Source organism: Protobothrops mucrosquamatus, unplaced genomic scaffold (genome assembly GCF_001527695.2).
Source record: "Protobothrops mucrosquamatus isolate PMUCROS unplaced genomic scaffold, P.Mucros_1.0 scaffold4357, whole genome shotgun sequence".
NCBI lineage: Eukaryota > Metazoa > Chordata > Lepidosauria > Squamata > Viperidae > Protobothrops > Protobothrops mucrosquamatus.
The window spans coordinates 48,020-56,472 of NW_015390271.1; the positions used below are offsets into that span (position 1 = coordinate 48,020).

General features: G+C 46.3%; 1 long non-coding RNA gene across 1 annotated transcript; it reads right to left on the reverse strand.

Moving 5' to 3' along the window:
* Positions 1-964: 964 nt before the first annotated feature.
* Positions 965-3,874, reverse strand: LOC107298903. The gene is made up of 3 exons (XR_001549168.1): positions 3,807-3,874; positions 2,900-3,001; positions 965-1,594 (listed from the first exon to the last, which is right to left on the reverse strand). It is a non-coding gene; the product is annotated as an uncharacterized LOC107298903 (long non-coding RNA).
* Between the last annotated feature and the right edge of the window lie 4,579 nt (positions 3,875-8,453).

Consider the following 8,453-nt stretch of genomic DNA (forward strand, 5'->3'; position numbering starts at 1 on the left):
GCCTATGTTTGCAGCCCAGATCTGGTAACCTTAGAGCAGCCTTTTTCAAACTTGGCCACCTTAAGATGGATGGCTTTCAACTCCCAGAATTACTTGGGAGTTGAAGACCCCCACATCTGACAAGTTTGCAAAACACTGCCCTGGCTTATACACAATATACATCCAGCTGCATGTGTGCATCTTTCTTCTGCAGCTCCACCGATATATATATATGGGCAATCCAGGGACCCTCCATCATGTCACAATTTGCCTCTATGGCAACAGTTTTCAAGAAGGAAGTTCCTAGAAAAGGAAGTGTCTTGATAGGGGCATCAGGATACCTCCAGAATACCAAAACCATCTTCCTCTTCTGGAAAGATTCCTTTGGGGAAACTGCTGGATTAGCCCAATTGGCGTGAGGAAAACAAGGACATTTAAAGTTGCCCAGAAAAGACCCTTTTGCCCATATATACCAGTCACTTTTCCTCATTGCACAAGGACTGCAAACACTCAGGTGCTGAAGTCTTGCCCATCCAAGTTCTCTCTGGCCACCAAGTCCCATCATCCTCAGCCCATGTTGCAACGGCCGAGATGAATACCTATGGTGCTGTCCCTGCCGGTTTGGCAGCTGCCTTAGCCCACCCAGCAAGGAGGCCCCACAAGATGACTTGTGACCAAGCCAGCAAAAACTGGCATGGAGAATGGATCAGGCAAAGATCCCCATGCTGCACCAAGCTAGAGATGTACTACAACTCCCAGCAACCCCAGGCAGCACGGTTAAGGAGGGGTGCTGCTTTGGCAATCCTGGTGCAATCAGGCAAAGTGCCAGTGGAGCTGGAGAAGAAAGGATACTTACACACACGTGCTTGACTTACCTGTGGCAGGATTTTCTCTGACTGGGATGGCCTCTGGATCCTCTCCCAATGTGGGATTTCGAAAACCAGCACCCTGACAATAAAACAGCAATTTTCAAGCACACCAACCCCCTCATCCCGAGACCAATGTTTAATAAAGGTATTTTATTTACAAGAAAAACGCTCCCAAAGTCTCTTCTTCTTCTTAAGATCTCCAGATGTTGCAAGTAGCATCGGCGTCTGTTCCAGAAAGGCAGCACTGAACTATTTTAGCTAGGTGCAAGGAATGGAAGCCTTCCCTTCCCCCAGAATGATGTCTGCATATGTGGGCTACAATCTGTCTTACTACCTCCTGATTCTTGGGCTAAAGCCTTCATTATCATCTCCTGATTCTTGCCTATCTATCATGGTCCCTGTTAGCCACCATCTCTTCTTCGCTCCCACAGCGCTGTTATTAAAGCTTTGGGGAGACCCCCATGTGCCCCCCCTTATTCTGCTGCCTGCTTGGCCAACCCGTGGCTTCCGAGCCCTCCAAAGAGGTCTGCAGGAACGCCATCCTTGGGGTTCTCCTTCTCCAGGGTCCAGCTCAGCTGGACTTCCCTTCTTCCCACCCTGCCTAGATGTTGTCATAGGGGACCATAAGGCCAATGTTGTAGCTGTAGCCGGCCACTTCGTTGTAAGAGGAGCGGCAGATAGGAAGGACGCTCTCTGCCACCAGCTTGTCCGTGGAGAATTCGTAGGCGTAGATAATGCCTCTGTGCCTGTCCAGAGAGAAGCAAGGGGAGAAAAGGGGAAAGAAAATAAGCAGAGTGCTTTTCAACCTGCCTGGTGCCCAGCAGTTCAAAACCCTCTGGAGCAACTTTCCAACCTTGGCAACATTAAGATGTCTGCACTTCAAATTCAAGCTGGCTGGGGAATTCTGGGAATTGGCCCTCACATCTTAAAAGTTGCCCAGATTGAAGAACGTTGCTCCAGACCAGGGGTCTTCAAACTTGGCCCTTTTATGACTGGTGGACTTCAAGTCCACAAGTCATAAAAGGGCCAAGTTTGAAGACTCCTGCTCCATACTCTGGTTCCTCTCTAGGGCCAAGATGTTAAAATGGAAGCACATCAATTCAGAGTAGGCCTATGTGCTTGAAGGAGCACCCTTAATGGTTCCGGGTTGTTCTACTTTTAGAGTAGTGCTTCTCAACCTTGGCCACGATAAGACATGTGGACTTCAATCCCCAGAATTCCCTGGGTAGATATGTCAACTGTCTTGTATTCACCTTCTTGGAAGTCAGCTCAGAGTATGAGGAAACAGATGGGAAGGGAAGTGGGAGGAGGAGGGGAGGGGAGAAGGGAAAAGGAGGTAAGGGGGGAGGGGAGGAGAGAAGAGGAGAAGAGGGAAGGGGAGGGGAGAGGAAGGGGGAAGGGAGAAGAGAAGAGAAGATTTAAAACAGGATTTAGGTAAGCTAAACTACTCTGTATTCCAAGAGGAGGGGAGGCCAATAGCCATCCAGAAGCAGCTGGACTATAATCCCCATCAATCTAAGCCAAGCCAACCCATAATAATGGATGCTGGAACATCTTACCACCCTTCACCCATCATGCTGGGTTTGTTCTTCCAAGCCACTTGCTGCTCACCAGAGCGTGCTTGTGATTTATAGCTGGCTACCCTCCCATCCTAAACCCCTGCCTGGCTTGGCCACAACATCCTGGCTCTCTGCCACCATAAGCTCTGAAACGCTCCTCCATTGCGGCTTCTTCTCTTTTCCTTTTTAAACCAGGGGTATTCAAACTTGGCCCTGTTATGACTTGTGGACTTCAGCTCACAGAATTCCTCAGCCAAGCGTGCCTGGCTGAGGAATTCTGGGAGTTGAAGTCCACAAGTCATAAAAAGGCCAAGTTGGAAGAGCCTTGGTTTAAACTGAGGAAGGCCAACTTGGGGGAATGCCTCCCAGCGTCCCGCAATATTGTCTAGCTAAGGCTGCTGGGAACTGTAGTCTAGCCACACCGAGAGGGGTGTCACAGGGCGCCTCCTGCTGGTTGAGATGAAAAGTACCACCGTGAGGGTCAGCTCTCACCTTTGGTGAGCGGTCAAGTCCTCGTCCGTGATGCTGGCTCCATTGGGGATGTGGGCCGTGATGAGAGTGTGGGAGCTGAAGCGGAGGTGGTGAACTGGATGCCTGGAAAAAAAAGGGAGCCAAAGAGTCCATCAGTGGCTCTTCAACAAGGTCTCCATGTTTAAATGCAGCGGACATGCAACTTGCTGTTTAATTAAAAGCAGGGGGCAGTTATTCAAGTGCACAGTACATTGGAACAAATGCAAAGTAAAACCCTAGGAGTTTATTTTATTTTATTTTATTTTAAAAAAAACCTTTCCACTGGGTGCCTGCAAAAAAGGGAGCCCCAGCGTCCTTCAGTGGCTCTTCAACAAGGTCTCCATGTTTAATAACTGGCTGTTTAATTAAAAGCAGGGTGCAGTTATTCAAGTGCACAGTACATTGGAACAAACGCAAAGTAAAACCCTAGGAGTTTATTTTATTTTATTTAAAATACCTTTCCTCTGGGTGCCTGGAAAAAAACGGAGCCCCAGAGTCTATCAGCGGCTCTTCAACAAGGTCGCCATATTTGAATGCAACTGGCTGTTTAATTAAAAGCAGGTGCAGTTATTCAAGTGCACAGTAAATTGGAACACATGCAAAGTAAAACCCTAGGAGTTTATTTTATTTTATTTAAAAAAAAACCTTTCCATTGGGTGCCTGGAAAAAAGGGAGCCACAGAGTCCATCAGTGGCTCTTCAACAAGGTCTCCATGTTTAAATGTAGCGGACATGCAACTGGCTGTTTAATTAAAAGCAGGCGCAGTTATTCAAGTGGGACTTAATTCTTAATTTTAACACGAATGGCTATACACAGGCAATTCCTCCAAGCACGAACGTTTATTTAACCAGTGTTCACAAAAACGAACTAATTCAGAAAGGCTACTCACTGTTAGACATGCAAAACCGCCACCAACAAAGAGGCCTCTGCAGCCACGTGGCTCGGAGAGGAGAAGCCGGAAGTGGGATATTTTTTTTTTTTTGGTGCTGGTCACATGGCGGAAGGAGATTGGGTGATTTTTTGCAAGATCTGTTTTGCTTTTGCTTTCCTGGAGCTGCCTGGAAGACCTGCTGCTTGCCGGGCTTGAGGACTAGCGAGCTAGAATTACTTCTGTAAATATTTAAAAACAAATTTTTTTTGTTACTCTGTGGAAGTGGACTTCTGTCGTTTGCAACCCCTTTGGGAACTGCTCTGCTTCTTATTGTGTTGGTAAGTGCAGCGCTTCGCAAGATGGTTTGTTTGCATCTGCCTGACATTGGTAGCCTGTAGTTGCTGCTGCCTCCTCCTGTCCCCGGCACAGACCCAGCAGAGATTCTGCTGACCCCTTAACTGCAGGGGTCTCCCAACCTGGCCCTTGCGCACTTGCGGACTTCAACTCCCAGAATTCCTCAGCCAGCCTGCCTGGCTGAGGAATTCTGGGAGTTGAAGTCCACAAGTCATAAAAGGGCCGAGTTGGAAGACCCCTGCCTTAGTGGAAGGAAATCCCCCACCCCCTGCCCCATTTTTGCCTGGAGAGGCTTGTGCTGATCAGGGAAAGTTTTTTTTTTTAAAAAAAAGGTTTTTAAATTTAAATTGCCTCCAGAAGTTGTGGGGAGGTTTTTAAGAAGAAACTGGATAGGCATTTATCAGAAATACAGTACAGTACTCTCTTTGTGAGAGCAGTGGGCTAGACTAAAGTATTCTGGCCCATTGGGAAGGCCTTTGGAAAATTCCCCTGGCTTATTGGCCTAACCCAGCTAGCCCCTTGATCTTACCTCTTTGGGGGATTTAAACTCCCTTCTTTTGAAGACAGGGATTTCTGGACCCTAGAAAGAAACTAATCCAAAGCCAGATGTAGGTGATAAATCCCCTGCTAATAGTGATAAAAGTTGAGCAGAGAACAGTAACTGGGAAGTAAGTGTCTGTTTGAAGAAAGGCAAAATAACAAGTAAGGGTTGAAAGATCTTCCCCAAAGGGGGTCACAATTTAGCCCGTTTTCTACATCGCTACCCTTCAAGTAAACTTTCAGGGCAACTTTTCATAGTTCCTCCATCCCCATCAAAATGGAAGTACTGTCTATTGAGGATACACGTGTGTTTAGTTGCTCCCCCTCAAAAAACGGGCACGCAGGGGTCCAGATTGATTCTGCCCACTCCTGAAATTGCCAGCACAGGCCATCCAGCTTGGGCCTTCTGGGAAACCCACACATCTGGAGGTCACCAAGATCTCTCAAAGTTGCCGTTCAACTTGGCAACGTCGGAAAGCATTGAGTTTTGATCCAGCGTGAACTTCCCGGTGACTCTCACATCCGTTTCTAGGTAATGCAGTAGCTGCCGAGCTAAAACACGCAAGGAGCTTTTTAAATATATATATATATATAAAAATAAAACATTCTTCCTCGCCCACCACTTTTCCTTCCGCGATGATCTCATGGACAAATGTTCTGCAGCAGCAGGAAGATGACAATTAACTCCATTCATGCTAAAAAGGAGAATTGCCACTTGTCCTACAGAAGCCAAAATAGGAGTTAGTTAGCTTTGTATGCTTCAGTCTGTGCTACCTGGGTAGAAATTACAGCCGCTGTCACTGAATTTTTCTTGGGACTATTCAGAGATTTGCTGAGATGCTTGAAAACGGTGCAAGGTTTAAACAGCGATCTTTGAAAATTAATCGTTGCAACATTTTTATTTTTTATTTTCGTACAGGTTCCCTGGTTACAACATTGGTAAGCAGGATGGATTGTGTGAAATATTAAAAGCTTTTAAAAAGTTTTCATTTGTTTCCTGATTACCAATTTGGAGCTCCACAAACCCCACTCCCGTCCAGCACTGATGAAGTTATCTAGGCAGGTCATGAAATGTCTGCTAGAAAAGAACAGAGCTCAGAGAGAACCAAGGATCCCACAGTCGTCCTCCATCTCCTTCTCCTCTTCCTCCCCATCTTCTCCCCCTCCTCCCCCACGTCTCTTCCTCCTCACAAACCCCACTTCCTTCTAGCACTGATGATGTTACCTACTTGGGTAATGAAATGTCTGCAAAAAACAATCAAACTCAGAGAGCACCAAGGACCCCACAGTCGTCGTCGTCCTCCTCCTCCTCCTCCTCCAGTTCAAGCCTACAAAAATTCTCTTCTATTTCTCTTTAAGGCTTGAATGGGAGACCAATTGGAGATCCCAAAGCTGTAACCTAGAGTGGGTTGTTGGAAAAAAAATCTTCCCCAAAGGAGGCAATCACATCCTTGATACTGTTTGCCAAAAAAAACAAAAACCCTTTTGCAAAATCCCATGGTCACATGACCACAAGTGTTTTTGACAATGTTTTCTTCCAGGGTCTGGCCAAAAAAAAAAAAAAAAAAAAAAGCTCGTGGTGGACAATGAGTTCAGTTAATGATTGTCATTTTCACTTAACAATCTCTGCGGGAAAAAAAATAATCATAAAATTAGGTCGGCCACATGACCACCTGTTTAAATGACTGTAATTCTGGGCCTGAAAGTTGAGGACCACCTATAACTGCGAATTAAGGCAGTCACTAATCAAGCATTGCTTGTCTGGGGTTGAGGCTTTCAGACTTAGTTCTGTTTAGGCAAAAAAAGGAAGAAAACAGTGTATTTTTCCTGACTGTACAGTAATGGACAGTTGGGCATGAACCCGGAGCCCGGGTGGCTGGGTTCAGTGGCTCACTTGACCTGGAGCATGTGATCCTGGAAGAGCAATTGAACCAGATTCAACACTGACCTTTTAAGCTCTTAAGACTTTTATATCCCCAGCCAGGTAACACGGTGGCGTCTGCCTGGTGAGCTTTTATCCTAAAGAGAGAAGGACAGAGAGCAAAAACAAAATACAGAATTACAGAGTTAGGCGTGAAAACCAGCCGGGTGACTTTGGGCCAATCCCCAGGCGACGTGGGAGTTCTAGTCCTGCCTTAGCCATGAAAGTCGGCTACGTGACTTTGGGCCAATCCCAAGGAGACTGGGAGTTTTAGTCCCATTTTAGGCATGAAAACCAGCTGGGTGACTGCGCCAATCACCAGGAGACTGGGAGTTCTAGTCCCGCCTTAGGCATGAAAGTCGGCTACGTGACTTTGGGCCAATTCCAAGGAGACTGGGAGTTTTAGTCCCGCCTTAGGCATGAAAACCAGCTGGGTGACTTTGCGCCAATCACCAGGAGACTGGGAGTTCTAGTCCCGCCTTAGGCATGAAAGCCAGCTGGGCAATTTTGTGCCAATCCCTCTCTCTTAGTCCAGCCCACCTCACAGGGTTGTTGTTGCTGGGAAAACAGGAGGAGGAAAGCATGTTTGGAGAGGTTTGCCACCTTGAGTTATTTATAAAACAAAAAAAGGCAGCATATAAATAAATATATTTTTTTAAAAAATAGCCTAGAAGAGCAGAGTGGCCTCTGGACTTCAATCCATCCCAATATAAATAACCTAAGCTGCCAAATAACCTTCCACGACAGTATTTCTCAACCTTGGCAACTTTCAGAGGTGTCAGCTTACGGGAGTTGAAGTCCCCACATCTGAAAGTGCTGGTGGCAGGGGAATTCTGGGAGTTTGGAGTCCACATGGCTGAAAGGGAAACTAATCAAGCAGAGAAGCAACCTAGAGCTAAGGATGAATTTCCTGACAGTTAGAACAATTAATCAGTGGAACTGCTTGCCTCCAGAAGTTGTGAATGCTCCAACACTGGAGGCTTTTAAGAAGAGACTCACTAGAGGAACCATTTGTCCAAAATGGTATAGAGTCTGCTGCAGTGCTTTTTTTTGTAAAAAAAAAAAAAGGAGCCGGAACTCACACACGTCATACAACCCACCTTGCCTACCCTATAAGGTTCCATCCCAAAAACGTGCCGGAACTCTGTTCTGGGTGTTCTATGACAAAAAAAGCCCTGGTCTGCTGCTTGAGCAAGGGGCTGGACTAGAAGACCTCCAAGGTCCCTTCTATTCTATTCTATTCTATTCTATTCTATTCTATTCTATTCTATTCTATTCTACTCTCTTCTACTCTGTTCTATTCTACTCTGCTCTGTTCTATTCCTATTCCATTCTGTAATTCTTCCATTCCATTCTATTCTATTCTATTCTATTCTATTCTATTCTATTCTATTCCTTATTTCTATTCTATTCTACTCTACTCTACTCTCTTCTATTCTACTCTGTTCTGTTCTATTCCTATTCCATTCTGTAATTCTTCTATTCTATTCTATTCTATTCTATTCTATTCTATTGAGCCTCAGTTTTTCTCACCTTTTAAAACCCGAGCAAGGTTGCTGAAAGCTGAAGGAGAAGCAAGCAGGAACCCAAGGAAGGCCGGTGAATTTTTCTTCAGAAGAGAAAAGGTGGGGGGCGGGGGGGGGGCGTTCTTGGCTTCAAAACGACTCCGACGGTCGCCGCAGCGAGGAGAGAGAGCCTGTTTTCTTCCAGCCTTTGGAGGGGACCGTCCAAGAGTCAAACCAGTTCGTCGCCTCCTTCCCGGCCTGGCTGAACTCCTTCGCCTTATCTAGCCGCCCCTCCACCCCCCCTCCCCGCCCTCCTTTTCCTTGGGAATTGCGGGAGGTCAAAGG